This window comes from Canis aureus, chromosome 15, assembly GCF_053574225.1.
Source record: "Canis aureus isolate CA01 chromosome 15, VMU_Caureus_v.1.0, whole genome shotgun sequence".
NCBI classification, from domain to species: Eukaryota; Metazoa; Chordata; class Mammalia; order Carnivora; family Canidae; genus Canis; species Canis aureus.
Window position 1 is genome coordinate 23,161,737 of NC_135625.1, and position 12,885 is coordinate 23,174,621.

At 35.7% G+C, this 12,885-nt stretch overlaps 1 long non-coding RNA gene across 4 annotated transcripts in view; it reads left to right on the plus strand.

The window, feature by feature from the left end:
- LOC144283970 (uncharacterized) overlaps positions 1-10,081 on the plus strand; it is a 28,118-nt gene extending 18,037 nt beyond the window's left edge. Inside the window, exons 3-4 of one of the 4 annotated variants that reach the window (XR_013352450.1) lie at positions 7,684-7,811; positions 9,733-10,063. This is a non-coding gene — a long non-coding RNA (uncharacterized LOC144283970). Of the gene's footprint in view, positions 1-7,683; positions 7,812-9,732 lie in introns of all 4 variants that reach the window. The other 3 variants (XR_013352451.1, XR_013352452.1, XR_013352453.1) reach the window with 3 other exon arrangements.
- Positions 10,082-12,885: the final 2,804 nt, after the last annotated feature.

The following is a 12,885-nucleotide window of genomic DNA, read 5'->3' on the forward strand; positions in this document are numbered from 1 at the left end:
TCTTTCTGTCTGTGTCTCTCATGAATAAATAAATAAATAATCTTTTAAAAAATGACATTTTTTTTTCTGAAGAGAAAGCTCTTGATTAAAGATATTAAATAACTCAAATCCAGTTCAGTGATAGGAATAGATAACAGAATTTTGATTCTTACATCTGTTTTTTGTTTGTTTGTTTTTTGTTTTGTTTTGTACAGATCCTAAAGGTAACTCTAAATAAATAACTTTATTAACTGAACTTGACTTTCAGCCTAGATTACATAGGAATACTCTATAATCACAAATGAGAAATCACCCTAGAGCTTTTCGTACTCTTACAATCAAAACTCAAGTGAAGCCAAATCAGATAAAGCAAAATGGTTGCCTTCAGAGTGAAGAAAGAAAAAGCACGCTTTTATATAAATGAAACACCATCTGTATTAAAACATATAATACACAGGAAGATAGTAGTAAATTAGAAAAGCTGTGCACTTCAAAATGCTTAGTCTAGTTATAAATATGCTAAAACAGAATTTGATGATCAAAACATTTTCTTACCAAGAATATCTTTACAATCCTTTGTCTGAAAATACTTTATTTAACTAGTTTGTGGGCTTTTATTCTAGAGGTGTATAACATTAATTCTTATCCACTTGCTTTTAATTTACCCCAACGATCTGACTGCCTAATACCTCTGAACTATGACAGTGGCGTCCTCTTTGAAAAGACCAAGCCACCATTAGAAATGGGTCATGAAGCAAAAGTCATTAACTCATTTTAAAAAGGGCAGAGCCCAACAAAGCATTACTGACAAACTTCCTTCCCTGTGTCCATTTGTCTTTATTAAATATCACATTTAATATCTTCCTCCATGCATGAGATAGCCTTTGAAACATCTTCCCTGAAAAAATTAAAAACCATTAGAAATTAAATTTACTTTCAGGTTTTTACTTTGAAAGAACAACATAATTCTCTTATGCAATATTAAATAGAAAAATAAGTATTAACAATTCCCAGTAATAAATGTAATGATTCCAAATTTGCTAGCTTGAAAACATCCATGGACTCTTAAAAGAGAAAAATTCAATTAATAGAGGCAATGATGAAAAACAGACAGATCAAGGTAGGGTCTTTTATTTTTTACCTTGATGTTGGATGCAAAAAGACAACATGGGATAGATTTTCTCCACACACCAAATGAAAGGCTTGTGAAAAATTAATATTAGCATAATAACAAAAATGATACAGAATGATATTGCTATCTCTTCGTGGGTAGACTTCCTGTACTAACCTTTCAAGATTCATTTTAGAATGAGCTTCAGTCTTCAATATTCAAGGGGAAATTTCTTATAATGAGGAAGGATGATATATGCTCTATAAATTACCTTCTTGGAGGAACACTGCTAGAGTCAATCTTTGCATCTGTTTTCCTCTGTTCTATCCCAGAAAATACAAATTTTATGAATTTTCTCTCCTCTGGGATGTCAGTTATAGATGCATTACAAAATGAGGCTGGTGTCATTTCTGGTGACAGCAATGTCCAGTCACACAAAACAGCTACTTTGGAACTTTTAGAACAGGCAGGAGAAAGGTTATACGAACTAAAAGTCTGCATTTCTGTCCCACGGCTGACCCCAGGGAAAGAAACCAAGTACTGGCACCTTTGGTTATCTAATTTAAAAAAAAAAAATCTGTTTTGTTTTACTTATAATGAAATCCTATAACCTCAGATGTATTTATAAACAAAATAAGAAAAATGCAAACATTCAAATATTTAGGAGTACATGCAAAGCAATCTGTTTTCATCTAAAGCAGATATAATGCTGTTTTATAGGCAAAGCAAAGCACATAATTCTACCAGTTTAAAAAAAAACTGAGTTTTTGCCTTTTATTCGTGCCATATTTTATTCTTGATTATAACCTATCTTTACTTCTTCTTCCTCCTCCCTTTCTTCTTTTGCTTACTTACTATCTTCATTTTTTATCTCTTTTTCTTCCGTTTCTTTTTTTTTTTTTAAGATTTTATTTATTTATTCATGAGAGACAGAGAGAGGCAGAGACAAGGCAGAGGGAGAAGCAGGCTCCATGCAGGGAGCCTGATGTGGGACTCGATCCCGGGACTCCAGGTTCACGCCCTGAACTCAACCCCTGAGCCACCCAGACAGCCCTCCTTTCTTTTTCAGTTAGGACGATAGCTGCCCTTGAACAACACAGGAGTTAGAGATGCTGTTCCCTCGTCCCCACCCCCATGCAGTAAAAAACCTGCATATCACTTTTGACTCTCCCCAAACTTAACTACTAATAGACTACTGTTGACTGGAAGCCTTACTGATCAATAAAGTCGATTAACACGTGTCTTGTATGCTCTGTGTATTATATACTGTATTCTTACAATAACAGTAAGCTAGTGAAAAGAAAATGTTAAGAAACTTTAAGAAAGAGAAAACATGTTCACAGTAGTATACTGTACTAATGGGGAAAAAATACCCATATAAGTCAACCTGTAGTTCAAACTAACGTTGTTCAAGGATCAACAAGCATAGTCACATTATTATTATTATTATTTTATTATTATTATTATTATTATTATTATTATTATTTTGGGAGAGAGAAAAAGAGAGGCAGGGGAGCAGCAGAGGGAACGGGTGAGAGTCTTTCTTAAGCAGACTCCAAACCCAGCACAGAGCCTTACATGGGGCTTGATCTTATGACCCTGAGATCATAACCCAAGCTGAAATCAAGAGTCACATGCTTAACCAACCGAACAACCCAGATTCTCCCAAAGTCACATATTTTTTAATTCTTACTTTCCAGTTACAATAGATATTAGATATTCTGTAGCAAATCAGCTCAGAGCCTCTATACTTCTCATAATAATCACTCCACACATGGATCTCAAGGTTTACTTTCCAGAGCTGCTGCATCACATCCACCTGCTTCCTACCCTACAGCTGCCTTCTCCAGTCCAGTGACTCTCACATCAAGTATAGTCCTGCCCCTGCTGATGCTCCTGGGTCCTTATCTGGACTCACATGTGCCTCCATTGGTTTTTGCTAAATTCTTTTTGTCTCTATGGTGTCTGACTCTCTTGATGTAGTTCCATTGCAGTGTTGACTCCTGTCAGCTCTCTCTGAATTGTAAGAAAATGCCCAGCTTTCTTTGATACAAATTTGCCTGGTGTATATTTTCCAACTGTCTTTTTTCAGTGAGTATTTTTGGTTTTTGTTTGTCTTTTCCAGACAACATAATTCTTCATCCAATTATGGACTCTTGGTCTTTTAATTAGTAAGTTTACTCTGTGTTTTAATGGATGTAGTTATTACAAAATTAGATCCTATTTCTGCTATCTTAAACTACATTTTCAATTTAAATGTAAATTGTAATTATCGTTCAATTAAGACTTCTTTCTGCCATCTTGTGTTTTCATTCATTCTTCCCCTTCTATACCTTCCCCCCATCTTTTCTCTTTTCAATAGAATAAAATTTTCTCCTTCCTGGGTAAAAGTCATATATTCTGTATTTATAATTTTGACTGTTATCTTTATCCTAAGACTTATACTCTTTTTTATTGATTTCCTAAATTATAAATATTGATATCTTCTTCCTAACACAATAAAAACTGGATGATTTCTAATATTTTTTGTCTTGCCTCTCACTATTCTGTTATTATTACTTAGAATTTCAGTTTTATTTATTTATTTATTTTTATTATTATTTTTTTTATTTTTTATTTTTTTATGATAGAGAGAGAGAGGCAGAGACACAGGCAGAGGGAGAAGCAGGCTCCATGCACCGGGAGCCCGACATGGGATTCGATCCTCGGTCTCCAGGATCGCGCCCTGGGCCAAAGGCAGGCGCCAAACCGCTGCGCCACCCAGGGATCCCAGAATTTCAGTTTTAGATTGTCAGTATACTCTTCCTTTTTTAATTTACTTTTATTTACCTAACATAAAAATAATCTTAACCAAGATAATTCTTCCTGCTTACTTTCCATTTCTTTCAGCATCTCATAGTTTTGTTCTTCAAAAGGTATTTTATTGTATTATTTTTAAAAGATTTTATTAATTTATTCATGAGAGACACAGAGAGAGAGAGAGAGAGAGGCAGAGATACAGGCAGAGGGAGAAGCAGGCTCCATGCAGGGAGCCCAATGGGGGACTAGATCCCGGGTCTCCAGGATCACGCCCTGGGCCGAAGGCAGATGCTTAACCACTGAGACACCCAGGCGTCCCTTTTGAATACTTTAAAAATAATATTATGTTGTCTTACTATTTTGTTTGCTATTGAAAAGTCTATTGCTAATCTTATTTTTGTTTCTTTGCAGATAACCTTTTTTTTTTTTTAAAGATTTTATTTTTTTAAGTAATCTCTACACCCTATGTAGGTTCGAGCTCACAATCCTGAGATCAAAAGTCATATGTTCCACTGACTGAGCAAGTCAGGCACCCTACCAGTAATCTATTCTGCTGAAATTCTTTCCATTCTCTTTTGCTTTTGAATTCTTCATTTTCATAATATCTAGGTTTGACTTTTTCCTTATTCTCCGTTTGGCTTCTTATCAGCCCTATCAATTTAAAATCTTTCAACTTTATTTTTTTTAAGTTATGTATTTTTTAAAGACTTCATTTATTTACTCATGAGAGACAGAGAGAGAGAGAGAGAGAGAGAGAGAGAGGCAGACACAGGCAGAGGGAGAAGCAGGCTCCATGCAGGGAGCCCGATGTGAGACTCCATCCCTGGTCTCCAGGATCAGGCCCTGGGCTGAAGGTGGCGCAAAACCTCTGAGCCACCCGGGCTGCCCTCAACTTTAAATTTGAAAAATATCTTGACATGTTTTCTTTTGTCATTTCTCTCTCCTTTGGGAACTCATCCAAAATTTCACTTATTCTCTACAACTTTAATTTTTCTTTTATATTTTCTCTTTATTCTTACCTGTAGTTTACCTTCAAGAGTTTCTAATATGATCTTTAAGCTCACTTATTTGTTCTGCTATACTCATCAAAGTTATTTGTCCCATGTATTGTGTTCTTTATAACAGTTATTATGTTTTCTTACCTAATATTTCCCCTGAATTCTATTTTATGGTTTCTTGTTCTTGTTTCATATTGATAATAGCTTATTGTCTTAATTATATTATCAGTTAAAAAACTCTTGGTTTACCTACTCTAATAATTCTCATTTATGGAGTAGAGTGTCTATTTCTTTATTTTTTTTTTATTTGAGCTTATAAATGCATGCAATGTGTAAGGCCAGGCCATATTCTGTGCTAGTCTTAAGTAAGAGTGAGATCAGACAACCTAATACCATCGAATCAGTAACATCAGTGACTGTTTACTAGACAGTCCTTTTACTAGACAGATCAGGTTTATGCTTTAAAGCTTGAGATGCAACCCCACAGGGAGATGGTAGTCTCCCTAGGATCTAGTCTGCCAGGCCTGAGGGTAGTTAGCAGGAAGTGAGAGGAGGGAATGTCTTGGGGACACAGTTATTGTAAACTTAACAAGGTTTAAAAATCCTCCATCTCAGCAGAAGTTTTGATCTGCCTTGATATAACTTCAGGATATATGTGTAGGAATGTGGGTTGTTGCTAACTTCTGCCACTACATGAGAAAAAAAAAAGGAAGTTTTTCTTTTACAACTCATTCCTTTGTTCTCTTGCTAAAACTTTCAGCTAGAATCCCCTAGCCCAGGATTCTACTACTCACTTTTCCAACTCATATCAATTTGATTTTGTATCCTGCCACACTGCCACATTGCTGTATGAGTTCTAGCAATCTTGGGGTGGAGGCTTTTGGGTTTTCTATGTAGAGTATCATGTCATCGGCGAAGAGGGAGAGTTTGACTTCTTCTTTGCCAATTTGAATGCCTTTAATGTCTTTTTGTTGTCTGATTGCTGAGGCTAGGACTTCCAGTACTATGTTGAATAGCAGTGGTGAGAGTCTTTAGTCTTCTGATGTATTCCATGTTTTTTTTCTTTGTCCTCTCTCTTTTTCTTCCTTCCTTCCTTTCTCTTCCTTTTCTTTCTCTTCCTTTTCTTTCTTTCTTTCTTTCTTTCTTTCTTTCTTTCTTTCTTTCTTCTTTCTTTCTTTCTTTCTTTCTTTCTTTCTTTCTTTCTTTCTTTCTTCTTTCTTCTCTCTTTCTTTCTTTCCACTTTCTTCTTTCTTTTCTCTCTCACTTTCTTTTTTATTTTGATATCTTGTATCTTGTTTTTTTCCTCTGCATCTATAGTTCTCATGGATTGGTTTTGGGAAAGATACCAGACCCTGCATACCTCTAGAACCCACAGCTGCTGGGCCCAGGAGACATTTTTACTCAGTTGGTTGGCATTAGAATGAAATTATAATCAGAACGCATTCAAACTATCATATTCCTAGAATCCTCTTGATTTTAATATTCAGTGCAATGATTTTGGTCTAGAAATTATATCACTAGAGCAAGTTTCATGGTTATGCAGGAAGCCAAATCATAGAACTTTTCTAGGCTTCCAGCATCTAATTTTGGTGAGTACTAGCATGGGTCTTGTTGAAAGCAACTGGAGAGCTTAAAGCATATAGAAGACTAAGTTAAGTTTTGGTTCATATTATCTTCAAATGCAAGCTGAAATATGTATTTTCTTTGTCCAGAAATCCTAATTGAGATCAGATAATACTGGTACCTTTCTTCTTTGTTTTTTCTAAACTACAAGATAAATAATCCATAAAATAACTTTTGGTTTGGAGCCTTCCCTGGTCCCTACTTATGTGTTCTGTTTTGTCTTTCACTACTTGGAGTCTCTAACTATATCCTCCAGGTATAATCCCTAAATGATTTCCCTGAACAATTGATTTTCTTACTTCCAAGCGCTTGCAGATTCTCCTTCTGCATGGAATACTACCGTTTTCTCAGTGTTACTTCATTTTTCTGCCTATCATCTGCTCATGCTGAAGAGACTCTTTGCTTACTTTTTTATGTGACCTTCAGGATACATACCCTCATTCATCTTTCCCAGTTGGGTTTTACAGTAGGGTCTCCCTGTATGTTACCATCCTATTCTATATGATTTCCTAAAGTGTTTTTTTTTTTTTTTTTACTTTTCTTCCATTAGAAGGCAGAGTCTTTGAAATTAGGGGCTGTGTGATTTTTACACTTTTACACCCATCCTTAGCCACAGATAGTTCCTGGGCAATTACTGAAAGGTAGTAACCATTTTTTGGGTTTCACTGGAAGTCTGTTCTAAAATGCAGTTGAGTTTAATGACTAAGAGGTTAGGCTCTAGTGTCAAGTAGGGGTTCAAATCACTCCTCCATTGCTTAGTAGTTAAATAACTCTATGGTTATGTTACTTAATCTTTGTCAACTCTCTGAGTTTGCATTTTCTCAAAAGCAAAATGAGGCTAATAGATTTACTATAACCAAACTATAAGGATTAAAAGATAATCCGTGTAAAGTGCTAAGCATTTCGATCTGTAACATAGTAAGTTATCAATAAAGATTAGCTATTATCATTTGATTCACTCAAGGTCCTTCCATGAAAAAAAAAAAAGCAAAATTGATTAGATTAATTTTTGGTATTCTCAAAACCCCTTTCCCATCTTTCCAGCAACTTCTCTGTGTTTTTGTGGGACTCTAGACACTTTTTCTCAGAGGAGAAAATAATCTGATAAAAAAGATTAAATTTATATAAAGGTGTATATGAAAATGACTTAATAAATTGTCTTTGTTTATATAGTCAGTGCTAATCCAAAGGAGAAAATACCTAACACAGGAATTTCAAGCATCAATTTCAAATGAGCTACTGGAAATAGTTTTGGGCAAGATGGCCTGTTGGGACTCACACAAGAAATTTTACCACTTAAGGTATCTGCTTATGCTTTATTCATTTAGTTGAAAATATGTACTGAATTCCTGCTGTATCAAATATCCTATCAGAGGTGTGGAAATATAAAGATTTGTATTACTTATTCCTGTCCTCAAACATGCTTATAATGTAATAGAGCAGATAATAACACATTGTACTGCTTTAACATATATTATATTGTTTACTTATAACACTTACTTGTGATGAAGGTTGCAAATTTTATTAACAATTTGCATATTTGGAGAAATTATGGAGCTTACCTCAGGTCACACAGTTAGGAAGAAGTAAAGTCTGGACTCGAAAGTTGCTTTCCCGAATAAAAGTTCTTTTTATTTTCTCTCTCTTTGTATACCACAATCCCTCTACAACTAGAATCTAAATAAGTATCATAAATAACAAAGTAGTAAAGACATTTAGATGAGGGCAAAATTAGTTTTTGTAATTAATTAGCAATGGTTTCATATGTATTTTTCAGTATTCGGGCACTCAAAGGATGAATTGGATGTTGATAGTGGAAGGGGTAGGAAGGACATTCCAGACTGGGACTTGACAGCAGAGATGGGAAAGAACAGATCGTATCTGGAAAGCCAAAGGTCCTGACTAACTGAAACACAGGACATACGAAAGAGTCGATTTTGATAAGATTTCAAAGATAGATTGGAGCCAGATTACAGAGAATTGAAAGTGTGCACTTTTCTCTACAAGCCAATAGTTCTCAGCCCTGGCTGAATATCAGAATCAATTTTATAGCTTTTTTGAAATGCCCATGCCCTGGCAAATCTCCCAGAGATTCTATTCATTAGTTCTCAGGGGCATAGACATCTGCATATTTTAGAACTCGCCTATTGACTCTGCTCTATCGGCGTAGCGGAGATCGGTGACATGGGCACTGCAGAGGGGTACACTCTACGTGCTGTCTGTGGATGGTGCTCGTTTTCAAACTTACCATCCATGCTGAGCTCTGAGAATGGGAGTGTAAAAACTGTAGGACAATTTAATAGAGTTATTTCTGTTACAGCCTATAACTTAAAAAGTGGTGCTGTACTTTGTCCTTTTCTTATTCTTGTATAATTCACCTTGTTGTATTTTATAAAGTTATTTCTTCTTACAAATTGGAAATTAAAAACAGAAACAAAACCGGCCTTCAATGCAGACAATTTAAGATGTGTTGCTCTGAGCCATAGTGTCTGCTGTGAATATGAAACAGTGTTTTGAAAGTGGTGCTTTCCCGTTAATGAGGCTTGCCATATTGGACAGAGGAGAGTGAGGGCAAGTAAGGCCAAGTGATAGGATGTACTTGGACTCGGTTAGGCCAATGGTAATAAGAAGAAGAGGGAAAGGAGTCAGAAATATACAAAGAAGAAAAATTCAAAATAGCATAATTTAGGATAAAATAAATGATCAAATATAAACTGTTTCTGATATTTCATGCTTGAGAGACAGAAAAATTAAGTGCTACTATTAAGAGATGTGGATATTAGTAAGAAAATTTGGGGAGAGGAGTGCAGGGTGTGTGTGTGTGTATGTGTGTGTGGCATGGGGATAATGATTTTCGTTGTAGAGCATGTTGATTTTAAAATGTTTGAAATAAATCAAATGACGATGTCCCAAAGCCAGTTGAAAATACAGGCCTGGAACTTGTTAGAGAGCTAGAAGTTGGGGATAAATCATCATCATCATCATCATCATCATCATCATCATCATCATCACTGTATCTAACAACCAGTGGAGCATTGTTCCAAGAAGCCTGAATATACAAGGGCATAAACATATGTTACTGTCAGTGCCCACCAGCAGGTTTTTAGACCATGTGTAGGGGTTGGAGATGGGTGGGGACAGTGGGATCTCTGGGGGAGAGATGACAGAAAGAAAAGAAGGAGTTTAAGAAAAAAACTCTTTTGAACCACCCATATTTTGCAGATTTCAAGTGAAGAACAGCAACGGGGATATTGAAAAGATAGGAATGTGTTAAGAAATTGATTTTTTCTTAAAGTCAAGAAGAGAAGAAATTTTAAGAGGGACGAAAAGGATGACAAATATTGCTGAATTCTACAGGGAAACTGAAGACAATGAGAAGCACGGCAAGGCATTTGGATTTAGTGAACATGAATAAACAAAAAGCATGAAGAAATCAGTTTTGTTATGATAGAGTAAATTTAAGATATAGAGCAATAAATAATTATATTTGGAAAGCAAGTGGAGGCAGTGAATATAAATTCTTCTTTCATAAATATTATCAAAGGAATAAAGGGGAAAGATAGAATTAAAGCTTAAGAGGGTAGAGGGAGAAAAGGGCAATATTTGAAGAGTGAATGCTGAGAATTTTCCGGGATTGTTGAAAGACATCAACTAATAGATGAGAGAATCACAAGATGAGAATCACAAGAAATTACAAACAATTTAAAAAATCCACACTTTACTGAAACTGTGTAGTATCAAATACATGGAACTCTTAAAAGCAGACAGAGATAAAAGATCACAGGTAAATGCTGTGTAAACCAAAAACAAATTTCTCAGTAGAAATTCTAGGAGCTGGAAAATAATGGATTGTATTCTCAAATTGTTAAAACTCAGAAATCCATATCCAGCAAAAATCCTTTAATAGGAATGAAGGTACAATAAAGATTTTCAGATAGTGTGGAGAGAGCTCGCCACTAAAGAAAGTGTTCCTGGTAGAAGGAAAATGATTCCGATTGGAAAGCTGTAGTTACAGAAAGGAATAAAAAACGTAAGACTGGTATATGTGTAGAATATTTATATAAGCATCAACTATATAAAACTATAATTATGTCAGTTGGAGTTTAAAATATAGAGAGAGCAATTAACATACAGCACATCAGTCACAAAGGGGGAAAAGTAGTTGACATGTTTTATGGTCCTTGCAAAAAAAAAAAAAAAAAAGACTGTGGAGGGGCCAGGGCTCTTAATGTTCTAGAAAGGCCATCATTACCATGGTGGAGTCAAGGCGTAGGTAAAGCCAGTAGGAAACTAATGCTTGGAAGAAGAAATGTTAACATCACCTTGAAAGTGAACAGAGGATGGGATCCCTGGATGGCTCAGCGGCGTAACGCCTGCCTTTGGCCCAGGGTGTGATCCTGGAGTCTGGGGATCGAGTCCCACATCAAGTACTCTGCATGAAGCCTGCTTCTCCCTCTGCCTTTCTCTCTCTGTGTGTCTCTCATGAGCAAATAAATTTTTTTAAAAAATCTTTAAAAAAGAAAGTGAGCAGAGGAACTTGTTAGTAAAAGAAGTAACAAGTCCTGAGGAAGATCTATCATGGCCAAAGGGATTTATATCTATTATCTTAAAAATATTTATTTATTTCTGCCTACTATAGGGCTTTTATTATTACCTCCATTTCACCTCACTGTGTGATGTGAGCTAACTTGTCCTGAGGAAGAGTAAGTTGCAAAGTAGGAATTGGTACATCCTGATGCACCATCATCCCTTCTAGAAAGGAGGCTGAGTTGGGGATGCGGAAAGAGATCCATGTTCACCATTCCTTGGGTATTGGGAGGCTTGGGCTTGCAGAGTGTGGCTGCCTCTGTTTCTTCTGGGCCTCAGGAATATGAAAGCCAAATGTATGAGGACAGAACACTTCTGAGGCTTTGATAAGTTGTAAGAAAGCCCCGTTCTCTGTAATCCATTGATCATCTTGATTAATCATTTTTCCTCCCAGATAAAATCCACGTCTATCACATACTCATATAGACTGCATTGCCCAAAATTTCTCCCCTCATTTGATTTCAAAAGTGGCCACAATCTTATATACTCCCTTCCTTTGTTGTTTTTTATTAGGAACTAAGTATTCCTGGGGTTTTTTTTTGTGTGTGTGTGTTTAACCTTATAGTCACTTGCTTCATGTTTATTCTCTTTTTCCCTCTCTCTTTGTCTTCTTTCTCCAAGCAAGTAAGACTTTGCTGTTGTTTACAAAAATTGCTATTTAACCAAAAGTCTAGGGTATTACTCTACAACATCTACAAGTTCTCAGGAATTTATTAGAAATATGCCAACAATTAAATGACACTTTATTTCTTGGCATAAGTAGAGGCTCCTGCTGCCCAAGCTCAGTCTGGCAGACAGAGGCAGGATTTTTAAATGACCACTGCCAGCCTTTCTCTCTGATGGATACAACTCAGCCAATATACCAGGAATATGATCATCCCAATTAAAGACCACGTCTTATTATAGTATCAGCCCATCAATGACAATCCTCCACACAATTCTTTCACAAGAAAGAAAAAAAAAAGTAAAAATTATACGTCCATTAAAAGAGGTGAGACATGGAGATATGGCTACCAAAATATATTCAGAGTGTATGTTTTAGGAAATATGCTTAATTACCCAGTGTTTTAATTACTGTGAGTTTGGACCTTCAAACCAAAAACTCATAATCTAATTAAGGAAGTCCATCATATAGACAGAGCATAAAGCAACATGCAATTAACATTTCCTAAAAATGAAGCCAATGCAAGAACATTTTGATTTACTCTAATTATACTGTTAATCCTGTACCTAATGCCTTTGCATTAGAAAGAAAATAAGTCTTTTAAAGGTCTTCCTCCAAATTGCAATAGGCTTATATTTCTCCCACTGTAGCTGCTTGTAATGTACTTAAAAGGGAGAATAACAAAGAATTATCAATCCATGGATATTATAAAGTATAGATGACAGAAATCTGGCTCTCAGTGTTCCCCCAAGAACAGTTTGCAAAAATCATACTACAAAGAGTTTTAAGGATAGCACTTTGATCAATCTGCTTCATTCATCAGCATGTACTTTAAAGAAATGTCTTAGAAAGAGCCAGGAGGCAATATTCCTGAATTCCTAAATATAGGCTTGCTCTTGGCACCTGATGTTGAGTCTTACTACAACGCTATGAGCTCACTAACCCTTCACGCAGCATTTCTTTCTAAGCACGGTAGTGAGTACTTTCCCGAACAGTATATACTCTAGTATATAAGTGACAGTGTGGAGAGTTGATGAGTTGTGTGTGACTCCTGGTGTTCAAAGATTCTAAAAGCAAAGGCATTACTTTCTAAATTCTGAAGATTCAAAATGAAAAAAGTGGAA